This window comes from Schistocerca piceifrons, chromosome 1 (assembly GCF_021461385.2).
Source record: "Schistocerca piceifrons isolate TAMUIC-IGC-003096 chromosome 1, iqSchPice1.1, whole genome shotgun sequence".
NCBI classification, from domain to species: Eukaryota; Metazoa; Arthropoda; class Insecta; order Orthoptera; family Acrididae; genus Schistocerca; species Schistocerca piceifrons.
The window spans coordinates 233,274,907-233,298,505 of NC_060138.1; the positions used below are offsets into that span (position 1 = coordinate 233,274,907).

General features: G+C 43.5%; 1 protein-coding gene across 1 annotated transcript in view; it reads left to right on the forward strand.

The window, feature by feature from the left end:
- The first annotated feature begins 14,894 nt into the window (after positions 1 to 14,894).
- LOC124787315 (TNF receptor-associated factor 4) overlaps positions 14,895 to 23,599 on the forward strand; it is a 419,684-nt gene continuing 410,979 nt past the window's right edge. The window contains exon 1 of the mRNA XM_047254331.1: positions 14,895 to 14,924. The gene's annotated coding sequence lies outside the window, so the exon portion shown is untranslated. The remainder of the gene's footprint in view (positions 14,925 to 23,599) is intronic.

Below are 23,599 nucleotides of genomic sequence, written 5' to 3' on the forward strand. Positions count from 1 at the left end.
AATGTAATCACATGTCAGTTCTAGTATAATATATTTGTCCAATGGATATCCGTTTATCATCTGCATTTCTTCTTGGTGCAGCAATTTGAATGGCCAGTAGTGTAACACCGAATTTGGCAAAAAACACCAAATTTGGCAAAAAAGCTATATTTTGCGAGAATAGCACTGAATTTTGAAAAAATAATACCAAGGTTGATAAAATGACGCCAAATTTTGCCGAAAAGTGACATAAAATTGGGCAAAAAAGTAAATGTAGTAAGAAACAAATTTGACAAAAGTTTTACAAAAAAATAACACCTAACTTGGCAAAATAGGGCAAAAAGCAACACCGATTTGGGAAAAGATAAACGCCGAATGTGGCAAAAATACACCTATTTTTTAAAATAAACAATAACTAAATCGGAAAATTATCAACTAATTCTCTGAATAACAACAAGTCTAGCAAAAAAAGTAACACCGATTTCGAAAAAAAACACCGAATATAGGAGAAAATAACACCGAAATAAGCCATAAAACAAAACGATTATTTCGTGTTGCAAGTTATTCAGAACTAAAATAGCGGCATCGGTTATAACCGTTCGGTTTTTTCTCCATCCGTAATGTAGGTAGGTGACTGCCGTGTGAGGATGCCAGGTGACTCGCGGAATGGTGAGCGGTTGTGCCTTGCAGAGGAGCTCGGCGAAGTATTTTTGCTCGGCAGCAGAGGAGAGAGGACGGCAGACACAATGGCCCGGCTGGGCGGGGCTCCGTCGAAGGAAGCACTTACAGCGTGTTTCCTGCGGCAGCGGCGCCTGCCGGGGCCGCTAATGCTTTCATCAGCGCTCTACACACAAAGCCGAGGTTACCGTCTCCGCTACCGGTCCAAATCACACACACACGGAGCAAGTTCAAAAATGGCTCTGAGCACTACGGGACTCAACTGCTGAGGTCATAAGTCCCCTAGAACTTAGAACTACTTAAACCTAACTAACCTAAGGACATCACACACATCCATGCCCGAGGCAGGATTCGAACCTGCGACCGTAGCGGTGGCGCGGACGGAGCAAGTCTTTCAAATTAAGAAACCTAGCGTGTCATCACGTCTGCTCTGATATTACACTCACTTGGCGGACCTCGCCTATTACTCATCACTGATTGCGTCCAGATTTACGGTATACGCAGAGCTTGACCAGAAATGCAACTAACAGAAGTGAAAGCTCCAGATATCCAAGTGATTAGGTAGAATAGTATCCTTGGTGCGGATCGGATGCGACACGAACCTTTTGTGTCAACGTACATCCCAGGCAGAAGTTGGCGCAGCGGAAAGAGTATAGATCAGTAACACAACGGTCGTGGGATCGAGTCATTAGACACTCCGTCTTCAGGCCACGAGTGGCCTACCGGGACCATCCGACAGTCGTGTCATCTTCAGTGGAGGATGCGGATAGGAGGGGCATGTGGTCAGCACACCGTTCTCCCGGCCGTTATGATGGTATTCTTGACCGAAGCCGCTACTATTCGGTCGAGTAGCTCCTGAATTGGCATCACGAGGCTGAGTGAACCCGGAAAAATCGCAACGGCTCATGGCGGCCTGGATGGTCACCCATCCAACTGCTGACCACGCCCGACAGCGCTTAACTTCGGTGATCTCACGGGAACCGGTGTATCCACTGTGCCCCGAGGCCGTGAGTCATTCAATATTAGGATTCCGTGCCTCTGTCTGTAAAAATGGAACCCTTATACGATCGCTTTGTTGTCCATCTATTTGTCTGTCTCTCTCTCCGATTTTTACGAACCCTTTTTCTCAGTCGTGGGTAGGCGTATCAAGGTCAAATTTATGTCTTATATTAAAGTTTGTGGTCCCGTGCCGGTGAAAAAAATTTTAAGTTCCTAGGTCACTTCACTCAAAAGCTACGGCAATTTATGTCACATGTTTTGATACTAGCAAATTCACACCTAATAATTTATATGGTGCTTCTCGTCGACGTAGCATCAATAAATTTGGTAAGAAGCAAAGTTTCACAGTAAATGTAAATGTCGTGTGACTAGAGCCTCCCGTCGAGTAGGCCGTTCGCCGGGTGCAAGTCTTTCGATTTGACGCCACTTCGGCGACTTGCGTGTCGATGGGGTTGAAATGATGATGATTAGGACAACACAACACCCAGTCCCTGAGCGGAGAAAATCTCCAACCCAGACGGCAATCGAACCCGCGCCCTTAGGATTGACAGTCTGTCGCGCTGACCATTCTACTACCGGGGTGGACAGTTTCCCACTAAAAGTAAAGAAAAAATTCCGAAAATTGATAATTTAATTATATAACACGAAAAAAATATTTTTTTGTCATTTTTTATCAGCTTGTGAGTTTGGTTGTCTTCTGTTAAGACCCTTTTCCTCAGGAACAGTTCGGCGTATCAAGTTCAGGTTTACGTCACGTACTAAGGCGGATGGTTCCTTGGTGGCGCAAGAATTGTTAGCTTCTAAATCAATGCGATCAAAGATACGCCCATTTATGCCACATATTTCGACACTCGAAAACTCACTCATAAAAACTTACACCGTGCTTGCCATTGACCTAGAATCACGAAATTTGGCAAGGAGCAAGGGTTCATAGCACAAGAAAAGTAAAGAATCTCTTCTTAAATTGTAATCATGTCACATAAAAATATCTCTTGCCATTTGAACATACATTGCATTCAACATCCGTCAAAAGCTTAATAGATGAACATTACTGCATGTAAACATAAAATGTATGTTGCAGTCGTGTTTTAGTAATCAAAAGTGTTTTATTAATGTTCCCTTTATATACATGTAAACTGAGGCCCCTGGTCGCTTCTTATTGTATGTCCGGGCTAGTCTGAGGAACTACTGTAGAGACTTTGATAAGGTCTTGGATTTCCCGGAACCAATGTCTTGCCAGTATTGATATCGATAACAGGCAAAAATCGTTGAGATTCTCGATTCCCAGGATGGATCCACTGTTTGTATGCATAAATAAGCTTATACGAAACCCTCAGCGCGCTGGTTCTACTCGCACGTTGCCAATTTTTTTTTTCGTTACTTACAGTGCAAATTAACCGAAATTGTTCTCAGTATACTGAATTTATTAATAATTTGACAAAAGGCGTGAAAAGGAGGGACAAAGGAAATTATGTTGGGTGAATAAGTGGCAAACTATAGGAACGTCGTCGTTAATTGATCAGAATGTGACAAACCTAAACAAAAATACACAATAAATTTTCAACTGATGTGCTGACGCCTTACGTGTAGCAGACTAAATTTTTTCTGTTGCCTGACTCATGCGGAGGACAAACAAATCCAAATTTATACGACGAGATTTTTCAAGATGAAAGATTGTCATCATGTAGTACTGAAGTGATTCAAAATGGTTCAAATGGCTCTAAGCACTATGGGACATAACATCTGAGGTCATCAGTCCCCTACACTTAAAACTGCTTAAACCTAACTAACCTAAGGACATCACACACATCCATGCGCGAGGCAGGATTCGAACCTGCGACTGTAGCAGCAGCGCTGTTCCAGACTGAAGCGCCTAGAACCGCTCGGCCACAGCGGTCGGCCTGAAGTGATTCTCTCACCTCTACCTCCTCGCCTCCCGTGCAAATACAATCGCTAGTGTAACCGTGAGATGTCTATTTTTATCGTCGGGAAAAGAATTTGAACTCCTGGACGCAGAAAAAGAAACCACATCTCGAGAAGACTACATCAAAATAAATTTCATTTCGAATATTTGGTGAAATAATGAGTTTCTGTCACAATGTGCGATGAAAGAAAACCTTTTATAAACTACAGTTTTAAACAGGGCTGTTACTCAGCAATTGTGCGCTAGTTTCAGAATAGGATTATATAGCCAACCGGTCGTACATAACTGTTAGGTACATTGGCCCAAGTTTCGACACCTACTAAAGGTGTCTGCATCAGAATGAAATTGTGGTAAACCGTAAAATTTCTATCTATCTATATCCGGATCCCGCTCCAGCTACTGCCGGGTCTGGGTGTTGACGAGTCCTCTCCATTTGGCTCGCTCCTCCCACCACTTTTCTTCCTCCACTTGCTGCCAGGTCACACTTCTCCTTTCGACAGATATTCTCACTCCCATTTTCCACCGTTTTCTTGGGCACCCTCTACGTCTTTTTCCATCCATCATTATTTCTTCCATAATTTTGGGAAGTCTCTGCCCATGCATCCTCTTAACATGCCCATACCATCTTAATCTCTTTTTTTTTTTTCAATTTCGTCTCTCATACTTTATTGTTTAAGGTCCTTTCTAATATCTACATTCCTTACTCTATCCGTTCTTGTTTTTCCGTTAACTGCTCTGAGAAATTTCACTTCCCCTGCTTGCAGTCTGCTCCAGTCCCTTTCTGTCATTGTCCATGTTTCTCCACCATAGGTGACAATAGGGAAGTAGTAATCCCTATACATAAGGAGTTTTGCTTTTTCTGAAACTTCCTTATTCAAAACCAGGTGCTTTATTGTTTGGTGGAAATTGCCTCCCTTCTGTAACCTATTAATTTCGTTGGTTATTCTTCCATCCCTAAATATTTCACTCCCTAAATAAGTGAAACTTTCTACCACTATGAGGGGTTCTCCATTCAAGGTAATGTTTCCGTTGATCCCTTTCTCTCTTCCAAATACCATTACTTCACTCTTATCTTTATTTATTTTTAATCCATACCTTTTCATTATTTCCTTCCACGCATCAAGTTGTAACTGTACATCTACTTCTTTATCACATCATATTACCATATCATCTGCAAAAATCATCTTTTTGTCTTTTTCTTTTACTATATCTTTAACTGCCCCATAAACCGTAAAATTGCAGTGATAAAAAGCAATGGTCAGAATTTAGAGCAGCTACGCTAAAGTGGAGAATGAAATAAAACGTTTCAGCCTTTGCCACGTGTGCCTAGCTAGGATGTTGTCGATGCACTGACGGACAGGGGCCATCGAGCATTGTGGAAATAAAACAGCATGCAGACGTCAGCGGAAGGAATCACTCTTTAGTTCCAATGCGCTACCAGAAACCCAGCTGAGCGTAGGAAGCTGAGCAGGATAGGATGCAATGGTCGAGCAGCTCCTCATAAGCCACTCATCTCTGTGGTCATTGCGAAGAGTCGCTTGAGGTGGTGTAAAGAAGGACGCCACTGAACACAAGACGATTGTAGACAAGTAACTGGGAATGATGAATCCCTATGGTAATCCAATAGAAGGATTTGGGTTTGGCAATTGGCTGGAGGACGTCACCAGCCATCATGTGTAGGGCCAACAGTGATGTACGGAGGGTGGTTTTCGTGATTTGTGGTGAGTGGAATGGAGGTCTTGGTCCTCCTGTTGTGCTTAACAAAACGGTAAATGCGGGAGGATATCAACACATTTTAGAGCAATGTGTACTACATTCAGCAGAAGAGCAGTATCACATGACAACGCTTTTTCTCATAAAGCAGCATCCTTGAGATAATGTTTGTCGACAGTAACATTCCTGTAATGGACTGACCTGTCCAGAGTCCCGAGTCCACTGGGACACATTTGAGATCACTTAGAACGTCGAAATCGCACCAGATCCTAGCGTCTAACATCCCCACCTTCCCGGTTTCGGCTCTTATGGAAGAATACTCGTATAATGCCTTCCTCCGCATACACTGAGACCCCTTATAGAAAGCGTCCCCTGCAGAGTGCCAGCTATTGTAAAGGCGAAGCTTCGACACATCCCATATTCTGATGTCCACTGATAAGCGTCGGCACCTCTGCAGCTGAGTGGTCAGTATAAATGGCTGTCTTGCGGAGGACAAGTGTTCTATCCAGGTACTGTCAAGGCTTGGTGGGAAGACTGGTACGGGGCGCAATCAGCCTCATGACGACAACTGAGGAGCGACTTGACCGAATAGTAGCGGCTGCACGGTCTGGAAAGTCTGCAAAACGGCCAGGAGAGCAGTGTGCCGACCACATGCCCCTCCATATCGCACCTGCATGACGCCGCAACACAGAGGATGACGAGGCAAACAGTAGACACCACCCTGGGGCCTTTGCGGCCTGGGCGAGGAGCGCGTTAGTAGGTTTCCAGTTACTTCTGATCACATAATGTATAGCACGCTACAGCTTCTCTACAACAAGCGCGTTTGTATATGGATAAATATATTATCAGTTGATAACAATTCCTTATTACACCTTGATTAAACATCGCCACGAATTTACCGCAAAGGTTATTATTGTCATTATTATTACTATTATTATCAATTGAAAAAAAAACAGCCATCGGTCTCTATTTTTAACAAATTAACCTGGTTTCAACAGTGCTAGGAGTGTCTTCCTCAGAATTTAAATCAAAGTATGGTCTATATTCTATAACATGGTTACAGAATTATGACTAAAAATGTATGATAGGGTGACATCTCCAATAGCATTATGCCTACTAAAGCACTGTGGTATTCAAACCAGCCTTAGCTTTTAGATATGATTATTTTCATTTCTTTTTCACGGGTACTCATTTCTTCATTCCGTTCGTTATACTGTTTTTGTCGGCTGAGTATTCTGTTAATTTCAGACTTAATGCGAATCCCGATTTGATCACATTGTCTCTGGTAGGAAATTTAAGATCTACACATAGATCGCAAGTGCCAGTGTATGTCAGATTCAGAGCATGCACTCCGAGCGAGATCATTAAGTAATTTTCGCCTCTGCAGCCTTATGCAAAGAGCTCATCTTCGTGGAATATCTCAATTAGGCGTTGTTGAATGCGCGGTTCAAGGACAGACAGCGACGTCGTAAGTGTCGGGAATGTGGAATGACAGCGGACGCGTGAACACCAGACGCACATGTGGCGGCAGGAATTGTAAAAGGAGGCAACTGGTATGCGATAACAATCCGTCTCGCACCACGTAAGACGTAATCGTGGGCGTGGGAGTTGCGACGTTCTTGGGAAACCGTGGGACGGGAGGCAGGTTTAAGGCCGTTGCATGGAACGCAGACTGAATACCTACGCCTTATTACTTTTAGCGCACGACTCGCTTTAATAGCTTCTGCTCATGAGTATTCATAAACGTTACCTGTCTCCTGGTGCCCGTATTCACGATGAAGCGAGGAGTTGCGGTGGTTAAATACTCTGGACTTGCATTCAGAAGAAGCAGTCATCAAATCCCGACACACCATACGGATTTTAGTTTGTGCAACGAGCTCGTTAGGAATTTTGAAATATTCTCGCTTGTTGTTGGTGTGTGCAGTGACGTGCTGGGGCTCGGCAGTGGAGGTGCACACTCACGTATTCAACACGAAACGTTATACAAGCTAGTGTACGCCTTTACAACATTAAACATTAAACCAACAAATTGGATTAGCTACAGCAATTTAATCTCTCTGTAATCACAAAAAAAAAAAAAAAAAAAAAAAGTTCAAATGGCTCTGAGCACTATGGGACTTAACATCTGTGGTCATCAGCCCCTAGAACTTAGAACTACTTAAACCTAACTAACCTAAGTACATCACACACATCCATGCCCGAGGCAGGATTCGAACCTGCGGCCGTAGCGGTCACGCGGTTCCAGACTGAAGTGCCTAGAACCTCACGGCCACACCGGCCGGCCTGTAATCTCAAAACTGCGGTAAATACAAATGAGAGCTATTCTCAGTAATCACTAGTTATATAAATGAAGTGAATTACATACAGCATCCTTTAAATGTTCCATGTAGGAGCTCCTGTTATATAATGGAGCGTCGCGACAGTGAGAGCATAATTTTGATTTGCAAAAGAAGCCGGTCGTATTTTCAATTTTAAAATTAGTGTTACCCGATCAGGACAGTTGTAGGGCCAAAGTAAAAACGTTCCTAAGCTTTAACTTATGAGTTTATTTTTCTCAGGTGTGTACCACAATTAAATAATTTACAATTAATTATTTGAACAAAAAGTGAATATCAGCTCACTTATTTATTTCTGAAATGATTGCTTACTTGAAGCTCAAAAATATAGAGCACCTCAAACTCAGTTTACCACTCTCCAGATTTTATGTGAATCGGAGCTGACAGATGAAGCCCATGCCACAACAGCATTTACGTGCATGAACGCAAAAATGCACTAACTGACTGCTTGAGAGATGCTCAGTTCCTGCAGAATGCACTGTTAATAACTGGTTGGTGTCTCAACTGTATGGAAGATGGCTACAGAATCGCTATGGCAGCTCGCAAAGACAGGTTAAAAACAGATCAAAGGTCCGTATAAGTGAAAACACTGAAGAAGCAACGCAATTAGCGGAATAGACCTCACAAATTGTGAGCTGCTCAGAGCATAGGGCCGGCCGCTGTGGCCGAACGGTTCAAGGCGCTTCAGTCTAGAACCACGCTGCTGCTACGGTCGCAGGTTCGAATCCTGCCTCGGGCATGGATGTGTGTGATGTCCTTAGGTTAGTTAGGTTTAAGTAGTTCTAAGTCTAGGGGGCCGATGACCTCAAATGTTGAGTCCCGTAGCGCTTAGAGCCATTTGAACCATTTTTAGAGCAGAGGCAGCGCTAACGCTAAAAACCTACACTTACTCAAGACTCTTGAAAGTACACCAAGCTCTCTCTCTCTCTCTCTCTCTCTTTCTCTTTCTCCCTACCTGTCTCTCCCTCTCTCTCTCTCTCTCTCTCTCTCTCTCTCTCCCTCCCTCTCTTCCTCTCTCTCCCTCTCTCTCCCGCTCCCTCTCTCCCTCTCCCCCTCCCTCCCTCTCTCTCCTTCACCCTCTCTCTCCCTCTGCCTCTCTCTCTCTCTCTCTCTCTCTCTCTCTCCCTCTCTCTCTCTCTCTCTCCGTTTCTTTCCCTCCCTCTCTCTCTCTCTCTCTCTCTCTCTCTCTCTCTCTCTCTCTCTCCCGCGCGCTATAACCTCACAACCAAAAGTCTCCACACTTTCATCTCTTCTACCGTTCGTCTCTGCTCTCAGATGAATTGTATTGGAGGATTTACAACTGTTGCCTTAATGAAAGGCAAGAATTTCCACGAATACAACAAAATCCAAGGGTAGTCTGCAAAAGCTTCTCCTCCATCGCTTACTGTAAGTCATTTAACTAACCAAAGATTTGTGCACTGGATTTGCTGTGTCGTCACTCATGGGCTCAGACATTCACGTCACAATCCCAATGCTACTGACCAATCTGAGTGGCTGACAACATCTGGAATGTAAAATTCAGGAATTTTCTCGTTCTGGAGACAGCGAAATGACCGTTTCGCGCGTTTGCATCAGCTTACCAAATGCTCAGATTCGTTATGCCAGCTACACTCAGGGGATTTGCGGTCGCTGAGTTCCAATTTCAAAGGCGCATGCCGACGTGCGAACAATAGAACAAGGCCAGCTTTTGACCGAGCAGTTCTGCGAACCTACAGCCCCACCGAGGGTTGAAAACTGCGCCGTGTTCATAGCCCCAGGTAGAGGTACAGCAAGTTAAAACATATAATAATAATTACTTACTACTTTGTCAAAATTTTACGAAAAACTAATGATTTTTTTAAAAACCGCTACCAAGTACTGCTCATTATGGAAGTTGGAATGCGCAAGAGCCTCCCGTAGGGACCAGGTTGACTACCACTGCTCTAGAGTCTAGAATGTAGTTTCCATGCCTTCTCTCACTTACATCAAAATTTCTGCTTCTGCTTTCAGTAATCGCGTTTGTGTACCTGTAGAATAAATAATGCTTTAACTAAAGTGTTTTTAGTAGCACTTGTCCCTTGCATGTGCAACTTCCCTCCCATAAGGTTAATTTCACTGAACATTAACAAAGACTGGTGGTTGCAAGCGTGCACAATTTATGCAATAGGTTAGCCATTATCTGTTGTGCATATCAGGCAGTGTGCTAACTCAGCGAACACGAGTAAGTTCATTGTTGACCAAAAGCGAAAGTTACAAACAGTTGTAAATTGTCGTAGCTGTGTTGGGAAAGTACCAGAGCTCCAAGCGCTAATAGAAAGCACTAATGCTCAAATCGTCATAGGCACTGAAAGCTGGCTGAAGCCGGAGTTAAGCGCAGTCGAAATTTTTACGAAGAACCTAACGGTGATCCGAAAGGATAGGCTAAAACACGATTGGTGGTGGTGTGTTTGTTGCTGTTAGAAGTAGTTTATCTTGTCGCGAAACTGAAGTAGATAGTTCCTATGAGTTAGTATGGGCACAGGTCATTGTTGGTAACCGGAATAAAATAATAATTGGGTCCTTTTACCGACCTGCCAATTCAGATGATACAGTTACTGAAAGATTCAAAGAAAACGTGAGTTCGTATTCCGATTACATAGTAATGCTCGCACAAGCATGCTTGGACTGTGCGGAGGGGATGGGGATTTGTGCCTACGTGCACAAAGTTTGCATCATTCTCAGACTTCCAGCTACGTGTATGGTCGCCGTTACCAAATTGGACAACTGAGGCGCTGAGAGTTGTAAGGGTCCAATCCGCACCGTCGTCGATTTTCAGATTATAGAAAGTATACAAGTTCCTGACGTCTATGGATCTTATTGTGATCCAGGTTTGCCTATACTGTTGGCCCACATGTTTATGTGAACAGTCACGAAAATCTGTCTCATCGATTTCAAATGGTTCAAATGGCTCTGAGCACTATGGGACTTAACTTCCGAGGTCATCAGTCCCCTAGAACTTAGAACTACTTAAAACTAACTAACCTAAGGACATCACACACATCCATGCCCGAGGCAGGATTCGAACCTCTGACCGTAGCGGTCGCGCGGTTCCAGACTGTAGCGCCTAGAACCGATCGGCCACCCTGGCGGTCTCTCATCGATTTCTCTGGTATTCATTTCCGTATGGGCTTCAAGCACTGTGCATAGTGTTGTTGCTCTGAGTTACACAAAAATTGATTCCTAGGATTGCCATCATAATTTAGTGTCTAAATCATGTACGTAGTATGTCATAATCGGAGGTATATTGTCAGTTTTATCTGAACCTCAAGCTACAGAATGTACCTAATAAAAGTGATGAAGCTTATGAAGTGTTGGAATAGGTCATAACAGTGTGGGTGACGCATTTAGTATTTGTTCTTTATGTTCTGATTCCAGTTTCCCATGAATTTCAAATTTTACAACCGTCACACCACCCTGTTATCAGTAGCCTATAAATGGAAATGTTGTGAATTAACATCCATACACGTCATATAAAACGAGATGCCTCAAAAGTTGCCGCGTTATGCATGACGTATAAATTTATTATTTCTTTGCTACTGCCTCTATTCCAACATACTTCGTCAATAGTATCCTCACATGCCGCTGAACATACCTACAAACCTGTATCATTGTATGACGCATTTTCAAGAGATATAAACACTGAGATGCGTGGAAACTGCCGCATTATGCACGACGTTTAAATTTATTATTCAAGTTTATTTTTGTACGACACTTAGTTCAAGAGATATGATGTCATATACACTGAGCTTCGTGGAAAAATGCCGCATCATGCTTGAAATGTTAATATATTTATTCTTTGCTACTAAGACACACCTACAGTAGTCAACTTAAGGGCATCCCTGATACCTGGCAGCGCTTTCGACAGCTTTCAATTGCGAAGTTCAAACGGCTGTAGGCGAAAACGATAGCCGTCTATAGAGCTATGAAGAGGCGTCACCATAGAGACATTTACAAAATCGCGTTGTAGAGATGCGAGGCAGCTGCGCCTGGCCCACAGATATTGTTCTGGATCATGTTTCTTAATTGGGTACCGTTCTTATACATTTGTACAGTTTAATGTTTCTTTGTATGACTATTTCATAATTTCAAAGCTCTTTTCACGAATATATGGAAATATAATTTTTTCGATACTTCCCTACAAACACAGTGAATTTTTTTGCTGTCGCTTTTAATAGAAAAGTAGCAAAATGTATACCAGGACAATGCCCGGTTTGCCAGCTAGTTGACAATATAAACCTAACTAGTAATCAATTTTTTATAACGTAAACTGGGTACATTATTTTTTTCTTAGGAAATGTAAGATGTTGAGACTTATAAAACAAGTCAGACCTATGAGATTGGTGGTTTGTCTACAAATTTGGTATTCACAACAATCTTTTTTTATCAGAAATTTGTTTTAGTGCCTTGGGGCTTGGGGTTCTCAGTGCCTGAACTGTACTGCTGAGAATATTGGGCAAAGCGATGTGCAGTTTGTAATACTGTATAAGTAGCATGGTTTTTGCCACAGCGGTGCTGCATTGCTGTGGCCGATAACCGTTAATAGTGCAGGTGGCAAAAAGTAACTTAGCTGATAGAAATAACCTGTTACTGAGAAATGACAGTTTCTGCTATAAACGCTGACCTGTTATTAGCAGTTATTTTAGTAACTGCCAACAGTGCGTGACGCCAAATGTTTAACGATGTGAGACCTCAACGCGGTTGAATGGAAATAATAGTAGGACGGACCATCTGGACAGGGGTTTTCAACCTTTTAACTTAAGTGAGGCACATTACAAGAAGACTAGAATTTTTAGGCTGCTCAAAATAAACACTAACGGCTAAGAAGCAGAGAGGTAGAGAGGGAATGAGAGAATAGCATCGTGTGTCGGGAGTTTCAAATTGAAAATATTCAGTTTATCATAAGTTTATATAAACGGGATTTTATGGACTTTTCTATCGATCGTGTATCACACGCTACACACTTACTGTGCAACACTGAAGATTGCTTTGGGCCACATACGGCCTGCGGTCCCCGTGTTGGACACCCCTGATCTGGAAGGTATTCTATAAGTTATGGAAATAGCTGTGAGACGGCGCGTGTCCTGTTTATCGCAGCTTGCACTACGCTTTCGCGTTAAAGTAAACATAGTTACTATTCGAGCACAGCTTCTGTCTGGGAGTTACGGGCTAGCGCTGCAAGTTGGTAACTGCGTCCCGGGGTCCAGTAGGTCGTAGCACATGATATTTGCAAAGAGGACAGATATTCGACTGAAACCTGTACTGAAGTAGGCGCCGATCGTCACAGAGTTCACAAATAATTGGACTGTTATTGCCTTTGACGTGATCCGCATGCTGCCACACATACAGCAGCTGTTAGCCTGGTACCCCGTGCCAGAATCAACTTGCACAATTACCAAACCAAATAAAAAAGTGCACGTCTCGCAGATTTAACTGCAGGACCACAATAAAGCCAAGGAATTTGAAAAATGTTAACTAACAAAAATGTTTGAAAATGGTCTATGACATCACACAACTGGGCTGGCGCGCCGTGAAGCACTGCTAGCTGGCTACCTTGAGCAGCAGAACTCGGATCACTGCCTAGAGATTGAGCGACAAAAGTTGAAGTCCCTCCCAAAAACATAAATTGGAGAGAGATTCTTCTGGGTAATTCGGTAGTCAAAATAACTGACAGTTATAATTAACTGTTAGAAGTAACTTGTATAAAAAGTAACGGTTGTTGTGTTGTTGTGGTCTTCGGTCCAGAGACTGGTTTGCTGCAGCTCTCCATGCTACTCTATCCTGTGCAAGCTTCTTCATCTCCCAGTACCTTACTGCAACCTATATCCTTCTGAATCTACTCAGTATATTCATCTCTTTGTCTCCCTCTGCGATTTTTACCCTCCACGCTGTCCTCCATCACTAAATTGGTGATCCTTTGATGCCTCAGAACATGTCCTACCAACCGATCCCTTCTTCTAGTCAAGTTGTCCCACAAATTTCTCTTCTCTCCAGTTCTATTGAAGACGTCCTCATTAGTTATGTGGTCTACCCATCTAATCTTCAGCTTTCTTCTGTAGCACCAGATTTCGAAGGCATCTGTTTTCTTCTTGTCTAAACTATTGATCTTCCATGTTTCGCTTCCGTACATGGATAGACAACAGACAAATACTTTCAGAAACGACTTCCTGACGCTTAAATCTATACTCAATGTTAACAAATTTCTCTTCTTCAGAAACGCTTTCCTTGCCATTGCCAGTCTACATTTTATATCCTCTCTACTTCGACCATCATTAGTTATTTTGCTCCCCAAACAGCAAAACTCATTTACTACCTTAAGTGTCTCATTTCCTAATCCAATTCCCTCAGCATCACCTGACTTAATTCGACTACATTCCATTATCCTCGTTTTGCTTTTGTTGGTGTTGATCTTATATCCTCCATTCAAGACACTGTCCACTCCGCTCAACTGCTCTTCCAAGTCCTTTGCTGTCTCTGACAGAATTACAATGTCATCGGCGAACCTCAAAGTTTATATTTCTTCTCCATGGATTTTAATTCCTAATCCGAGTTTTTCTTTTGTTTCCTCCACTGCTTGCTCAATATACAGATTGAATAACATCGTAACATCGGGGGTAGGCTACAACCCTGTCTCACGCCCTTCCCAACCACTGCTTCCCTTTCATGTCCCTCGACTCTTATAACTGCCATCTGGTTTCTGTACAAATTGTAAATAGCCTCTCGCTCCCTGTATTTTACCCCTGCCACCTTCAGAATTTGAAAGAGAGTATTCCAGTCAACATTGTCAAAAGCTTTCTCTAAGTCTACAAATGCTACAAACGTAGGTTTTCCTTTTCTTAATCTATCTTCTAAGATAAGTCGTAGGGTCAGTATTGCCTCACGTGTTCCAACATTTCTACGGAATCCAAACTGATCTTCCCCGACTTCGGCTTCTACCAGTTCGTCCATTCGTCTGTAAAATGTAAAGTAACGGTAATCGCGATAAATGATACTCCGAAATAACCGTTTGGACCACCCCTAGTGGCTGGATCTTTGACGCGCGTCGCGCAGGCCAGCAACAGGTGTAGAGCCGGGCAGGTGGCGGCGTTGTACGTTTTCCCAGTCCCTGGCTCTCCCTGGCTCTCTCTCGCTGCTGTGGTGAGTCAGTGCCGCACGGCGCTCTGGATGCACAACGCGGGAACGCGGTAATCCATTCGGCGGTAGCGGTCGCCGGAGACGCAGGCGTGGACGGCGGGAACTCGTACCTCACTACCGCGAGAGCCCAGAGTCTTCTGAGAAAGGTAACGTAATTACAGCCATTGCCACTCGCCTTATGCAGTTCCATGTCCTACTGGTTTTTAATGCCGATACCAGCCGTAAAACACGCGTAAATTTACGCTTTGGTTCACTTTATTACCATGCTTAATTCGTCACTGCGTGTTTCGAGCCTCATCTCATCACCAGGCGACCATGCAAACAGCGTTAAACGTTGCTGTAACACGTCTTATTTCGTCCGTAATAGACCGCAGTGCGTTTCGTTGCTCTCGCCGTCATCAAGTGAAATGAGTGGAAGCGTAGTTACTGATGAGTTACTGTCAACTCGCATTGTCGCCCAGAATAAAATTGTCACTGACAGCGTTAATTTGTGAGTGCATAAGTCGCGTTGTCTTGCAACCTAAAACATCAATAGTGATATGTAGCACTGTGCAGGCGGTTTGTAGTGTTCTGCTCCTAGGACCGACTGTCTCCTGAGTGAAGAATGAAGATTTTCTTTTGCTGTGTATACTGTATAAACGCACTTTGAGTGAAAAACGTTTAGGGAGATTGCAACAAGACACAGACATTTTTAGGAAGCACATTAAATGTATACGCAGTTGGGAATATAAACCACCATTGGCTCTTTAATGGAATGACGACAATGAATATTGGTGCCATACCGGGACACCGAACTGGATTTCCCGCTTATCACGAGCAGTCGCCTACCACTTGGCTACCCGAGCACTACTCGCGGCCCGTCAACCATGTGTCAACTTCCTGTACTCGTACAACCATTACATATATATTCCCGTACAGTGGAGACATTTTACTTGAAAGACGCATTACCGGTGTCGGCGGTTAATTACGATATTGCATGTCAGAATGAATTTTACATCGGTGAAACAAAGCAGCTTGAATCACTTAATAAAGGCAAGGCCTCCGGTCCAGATTTTATACCAGTCAGGTTCCTCTCAGAGTATGCTGATAAAATAGCTCCATATTTAGCAATTATATACAACCACTCGCTCACAGAAAGATACGTACCTAGAGACTGGAAAATTGCTCAAGTCACACCAATACCCAAAAAGGGAAGTAGGAGTAATCCGCTGAATTACAGGTCTATATCACTAACGTCGATTTGCAGTAGGGTTTTAGAACATATACTGTATTCGAACATTATGAAGTACCTCGAAGAAAACGATTTATTGACATATAGTCAGCACGGATTCAGAAAATATCGTTCTTGTGAAACACAACTAGCTCTTTATACTCATGAAGTAATAAGTGCTATCAACAGGGGATGTCAAATTGATTCCATATTTTTAGATTTCCAGAAGGCTGTCGACACCGTTCCTCACAAGCGTCTTCTAATCAAACTGCGTGCCTACGGAGTATCGTCTCAGTTGTGCGACTGGATTCGTGATTTCCTGTCAGAAAGGTCACAGTTTGTAGTAATAGACGGAAAGTCACCGAGTAAAACAGAAGTAATATCCGGCGTTCCCCAAGGAAGAGTTATAGGCCCTCTATTGTTCCTGATCAATATTAATGACATAGGAGACAATCTGAGTAACCGTCTTAGATTGTTTGCAGATTATGCTGTCATTTACCGTCTTGTAAAGTCATCAGATGATCAAAATGACTTGCAAAATGACTTAAATAAGACATCTGTATGGTCCGAAAAGTGGCATTTGACCCTGATAAAGAAAATTGCGAAGTTGTTCACATGAGTACTAAAAGAAATCAGCTGAATTTCGATTACGCGATAAGTCACACAAATCTGAGGGCTGTGAATTCAGCTAAATACTTAGGGATTACAATTAGAAATAACCTAAATTGGAACGATCACATAGATAATATTGTGAGTAGAACAAACCAAAGACTGTGATTCATTGACAGAACACTTAGAAGGTGCAACAGGTCTACCAAAGAGACTGCTAACACTACGCTTGTACGCCCTGTTCTGGAGTACTGCTGTGCGGTGTGGGATCCGTATCAGGTGGGACTGACGGTTGACATCGAAAAAGTACAAAGAAAGGCAGCTCGTTTTGTATTATCGCGAAGTAGGGGAAACAGTGCCACATACGTGATACGTGAATTGGAGTGGCTATCATGAAAACAAAGGCGTTTTTCGTTGCGACTGGATCTTCTCATGCAATTTCAATCACCAGTTTTCTCCTCCGATTGCGAAAGGATTCTGTTGGCACCCACCTACATAGGAAGAAATGATCATCACGATAAAATAAGAGAAATCAGGGCTCGCACAGAAAAATTTAACTGCTCGTTTGCCCGCGCGCCGTTCGAGAGTGGAGCGGTAGAGAGACAGCATGAAGGTGGTTCATAGAACCCTCTGCCAGGCACTTTATTGTGAATAGCAGAGTAATCACGTAGATGTAGATGTAGATAATAACACAGGCACTGCACTATCCTACTTTCACGGAGCTTCCCACGAGCAGTTTCGAACCATAATGCCCATGTCACAGGCAGCAGAATCTCGTCTGCTCATGTACTCCATAAGAAATGTAAGGAGTTACCTCGTTTTTATGTGCTATAAGGAAGACATGTATGATAAAGTATAGAAAAATGTGCTGTGAGCATACAATTAAAACGTATAAAGACAGTAACCTTCGTATACTTACATTTGTTCTATGAGCTGCAAGCACGGTAGCGCATTTTTCTATTATTCGAATGAACTGTCGCTGAGTACTTATTTAGTACAGGAGCGGACAACATACTACTGTCGATTCTTGCACCACTAAAAAAGTACAGGCGTATTAAGACGGACATAATGATGCGAAATCGGCCATGGTAATAAAATGAAGCTTCTTATAAGTAGTCATGGCTTGTTGCAGTCGACCTTAACAACGTTTCATTGAATAACAAGTGCAGAATTCAACTAGAGTACCATGGATAAAATAGTGTGTGTTCAGTGGCTCGTCTTCTCGACTAGTGCGTAGAACGTTGTGATTTACCAGTCACCGCTGCAAATGTTGGTATGTAGAGTGCTTTGTTTATTGCAGGCGTGGTTACTTTTAGAGATGGGTCGTTCGCGAACTAACGGGTCCAAAGGAACGGTTCACCAAGATGAACGGAAGGAGCGAGGAACGAATTCTAAGAAACGATCTTTCATAGTTCACTTCGGTCACGCCTTTCTACTTGTAGTTCCGGGGAACGGGAAACGGGCCGGCCGAAGTGGCCGAGCGGTTCTAGGTGCTACAGTCTGGAGCCGCGCGACCGCTACGGTCGCAGGTTCGAATCCTGCCTCGGGCATGGATGTTTGTGATGTCCTTAGGTTAGTTAGGTTTAAGTAGTTCTAAGTTCTAGGGGACTGATGACCTCAGAAGTTAAGTCCCACAGTGCTCAGAGCCATTTGAACCATTTTTGAACGGGAAACGGTCGGTCTCGTTCCCGCAACTGCACGTCGGACGGTCTCGTTCCAGCCTCCGTCACGTTCCCGTCTGTCTCGGTCTCGGTCTCCCTCGACCGGACTCGTCGTTCTTCGCGTGGCCACTGGCTGCAGTTCCACTGCCGACCGCTCCTATTTAGTTCAGTTTCGAGTTGTTCGTTTCGTTCGCTACGCACGCCCATTCTAGATCTGTTTCAAACCTTTTTCGAACTCTGGACTTCTGGTTCTTTTCGTATTCTATTCAGCGTCCACGACCGGCAATTAAAATGTATTTTATAATTATATAAAATTACGTGGTATGTAATACATATATCCTTTCAGGTATCAGCTTACTTCACTATTTAGATAAACAGCAGAGGACATAAAAAGGCAAGTTTTTTGTTATTACACATACAAAGGAAGGCGGTACGGCACACACGAGTGGCATTTTCCGTCTTTTTTCTGATCCAAGATAAAACAGCATGTTCATTGTTATGGAAGGCAGACCTACTTACGAACCTCAAAATTTTTATTTCTATATCTAGAATAAACATGTTACGGTTGTTTCACATCAAAAATTCAGCACGCCCTCGTACTGTTGTATAACAGTGCAGCACATAAAACAACCGTAACAATGGCGCAAAAATCCATATGTTTCTTTTTTCTCCGTAATTTTTTATCAGAGTTTTGTCATGGAATTTGTATCATACACACGTAAAAACTGCTGGATGCAGGTCTTCTTTAGACCTCCGTGCACATTAATGTTTTCAACTCCACCCATCCATGTCGTTCATGCATTTTCTCTAACGTCACCTACTCGCCTTCCATTGAGTCATTCTCTGTTTCTTCTGATCCAAACTAGCAAGGAAGTTCCTTTATCCTTCTGCCAACCGCTTGCCCAGGAGTGTGTAACACCACCCCATTTGTTTTGCAATACTGTGAGAATTACATCTCTGTTCCTTGATCCATTTTTCCTCGCTCTATATCTCCTTGTACTTTTATCATGTATCTATCTTTTCAGAGAAATCGCTATAATGTCCATAAGCAAAAGCCAGTAATGCATGGTGATCGTAAAACGCTCGGCTGCAGACACATTTTAAATTTAATTACAAAAAATCTGTTCAGTATTTAGCTTACCAGAAACTTTCCAGGCTAGTTTTACTATTGTAATTAATTCTTTTACTGGCAGTCCTGCCATTGTCTTCAACTACCCTAAATTCTCTAACTCATAACTTGCCCGGATAATTTCATTAATAACTTACGCCGTTTGATTACACATTATTATAGTTTTTCTGTAACTGATTTACACGGCTCCTTTCGAATCTGCTATATCATGGTGTTGGATCCCTTGCTGAAGTGATTCTGTACCAGTGCCCAACGATATAAACAAAATAAGTCGTAAGTTATTGTTGACTGGTAGACACAGAGTGGTTGTTCATCCATCTAATTTCTAACGACTTTCTTCATCCGCGCACAGTGACTTTTTTCCACGCGGAACATGAGAATTATGCCTTAAGTGTATCTGAGTCAAGGACGCCCATACGATATTACGTATGGGGAGGGGGGAGGAGGCGGGCTAGTCCTGGGGGTAGTGTCTATTTTTAATATTTTGGAAGTTTACTGGCGACTTGTGAAAAGCCAAAAAAATTTTCAGATCCAACAGTGGTAAAAGCCTGTGTAATACTGACTTTTAAATCTTTTCTTGAAATAAAAGCACCTGATTACAATATATTTTTTCCTTTCCCTGAGAGAAGTTGGGGGGTGAGGGTCTGGGGCCGCCCTAGGCCACAGGTATGGCCGCCCTTGTGTTGAGTGGAGGCGACTGTACTAATTGGATGAATAGTTTGGCGTCGAATTAGTGTTGTATGATGAAAGCACAGGGTGAAACTCTATGCCCGCACATAGCATACACATCTCGATGGGCAGCAAGGGGACTGCCAGGTATATCGTCCCCATCACGTGAGTCAACATCATCAGGGTCACATGTCCTCGCTCCATGAGACACTGCCGACACGTTTGGAATTTAGTTCAGGGCGTTGGCCCCGAGACTGGCTATCAGGAACTTAACACTGCCATCACCACGCATCTCCATGCCGGCCAAATACAGATAGTGAAAAATTCTGCAACCAGCATGATTCAAAATGGATACTCATAGTCGAATATCACAACTAAGGTGTGCGTTAGTGAACCCACTGCCTTGGGGCAGTAAACTATCATCAAAAAGTAACTGCTGTAGTAAATGTGTTCCTTTAACACTTGAACTGGCTTACTTTTTGCTCTTTAGGCGTCAAGAAGTATTGCTTAAAAGTGACCAACAGTTTCAGTAATCTCCGTGCCTGACTACCCACTCATTTCCCATTCACCTATTGAAGTTTCAACACTTAATACCTATGTTGTGGAACAGACTTACATTGGATGACGTAAGTGCCTTTCTTTCTCTACAGTTGCTTCTATTGATTTTGTTAAAACTGAGTGAAAACTTCTCAGAACGTATGACATTGAGCAAAGTGTTAATTGATTACACAATAAAGAGTTTCTTTCACAATCTGCGAAAGGTCCATCGTTCTAGATATATCCATTTGTTACTTTACCTGATTACTAGCTAATGGTGTTTTTCTGTGCACGTGTAGCGAATATTTTGCACATTACTGAGAGATGGCAAATACACACATCAAAAAAAGTTTTGCATCACCCTGGTACCCAGAACTCCTGAAGGTAGACGTTGGTTGTGGATATTGTATCACGGACACAGTCCCTTTGACTGTTCTGAGATGTCAGGGATGTCCAAAGATGTAAACAACCATGCATGAGCGACGCCTGTTGGACGGAGGGAGTTCGACAGCCGATCAGTTCCGATCACTCGACCAGAAAAAGGAGATACACGGCTCGTCTTGTCTGTGGTACAACCATGCCTAGAATGTGAATACCGCCGTTCGACCGCGTCCGCATCATTACTTTGTGCCAGGAAGGGCTCTCAGCAAGGAAGTGTCCAGGCGTCTCGGAGTGACCAAAGCGATGTTATTCGGACATAGAGGAGATACAGAGAGACAGGAACTGTCGATGATATGCCTCGCTCAGGCCGCCCAAGGGCTACTACTGCAGTGGACAACCGCTACCTAAGGATTATGGCTCGGAAAAACCCTGACAGAAACGCCACCACGTTGAATAATGCTTTCCGTGCTGCCACAGAACGTCGTGTAACTTCACTCCCGACGTCCATGGCGAGGTCCATCTTTGTAACCACGACACCATGGAGTGCGATACAGATGGGCCCAACAACATGCCGAATGGACCGCTCAGGAATGGCGTCACGTTCTCTTCACCGATGGTCGCATATGCCTTCAAGCACAGACAATCTTCGGAGATGTGTCTGGAGGCAACCCGGTTAGGCTAAACGCCTTAGACACACTGTCGAGCGAGTGCAGCAATGTCGAGTTTCGCTACTATTTTGGGGTGGCATTATGTGGCCCGACGTACGCCGCTGGTGTTCATGGAAGGCGCCGTAAAGGCTGTACGATATGTGAATGCCATCTTCCGACTGATAGTGCAACCATATCGGCAGCATATTGGCGAGGCATTCGTCTTCATGGACGACAATTCGCGCCCCCATCGTGCACATCTTGTGAATGACTTCCTTCAGGATAACGACATCGCTCGACTAGAGTGGCCAGCACGTTCTCCAGACATGAACCCTATCTAACATGCCTGGGATAGATTGAAAAGGGCTGTTTGTGGACGACGTGACCCACCAACCGCTCTGAGGGATCTACGCCGAATCGCCGTTGAGGAGTGGGACAACATGGACCAACAGTGCCTTGATGAACTTGTGGATAGTATGCTACAACGAATACAGGCATGCATCAATGTAAGAGGACGTGCTACTGGGTATTAGAGGTACCAGTGTGTACAGTACACCTCTGAAGGTCTCGCTGTATGGTGGTACAACATGCAATGTGTGGTTTTCATGATCAATAAGAAGGGCAGAAATAATGTTTATGTTGATCTCTATTCCAGTTTTCTGTACAGGTTCAGGAACTCTCGGAACCGAGGTGATGCAAAACTTTTTTTAAGTGTGTAGTTTATTTATATATGCAGGATGTCCTAGATATATTGAGCCGAACTTCGAGTGGTAGTACGAGGAGTTCTTGAGGATCAAATCGAGGGTTCTCTAACGGCGCTGCAGAGCAGTAGCGCCTGCTGCTAGGCCACCCCATCGGCAGCAAACGTGACCGTGTATGCCGACGGACCGTAGGCGGAACGTCTCTCAATGTTGTTTGTTTTTCAGTGATCGCGATTGATTGCCACGATCGCCAGCTGAAGGTGGAGGTAGCTGTGGCGTAGAAAGGCGCTGTCCTCTATTAATGCGATGCTCTGTTCCCTCGGTGGAAGACGGTTTCGGGCACGGCTTTCCATTGGCAGTTTATTCTTTTCCAGGACACTCTAAAATATCCATCCCTTTTCGGTACACAGGGCAAAAATGAACTGCAGATGGAAACTGGTTGTCGAAACTGTCGTCCACCAAGGGAACAGAGCGTCGCATTTATAACACACGAGGCCTTTCTGCGAAGCAGCGGGCTCCATCTTCTCCACAGGCAATCGTGGCAATCAGTCGCGAACACGGAATTAAAAAAAAAAAAACAGCATAGCGAGAAGTTTCGCCAACAGTTCGTCAGCGTACAGTCACGCTTGCTGTGGCAGGCGCCTACTCCTATAACTACGACACACTGTAGAGTCACTGGATGGTGTTTCCGGACAGAGGTTCCTCCCCTCTGTTTATTCCTCTCGACGCCCTCTACAACTCCTCGAAGTTTGTCTGGACATTTCTGAGACACCCTGTGTGTAGCATTTAATACGTACGTGATGGTACTGGTTCTCGTCGCCTTGCTTCTACCACCTTTTATCGAAATTACATCAAAAAACTTATCGATTTAGTTCCGAACACCAGTATTTGTTTCAGTGTTCGTGCCATCATCTTCAAGTGGGCAAAATTTTTTTTATATCGTGGAACATCTTAATCGACCTGGTAGTGGGGGAATGAACATTGAAAAGACTGTTGGTGTTTAAAATTAAAATAAGTGACTGAAGCAGTAAATTAGTGACGTTATGACTTTTCACATGAATTATTTTATCAGCCACAGCCCTTTACAATCAGTCCTTTATGAACAAAGTATTTATTTACCAGCATTTATATTTTTACTATGATTCAATTGTGGGAATGCATTTTGCACCTCTAGGGCTTAGTTAAATAGCATCGCTATGCGTTTTGCGGAACGTACTTCACGTCTGCGCGCAGAGTAGACTAAAGTACCCATCAGCCCGAAAAGTTTAGAGACTGGG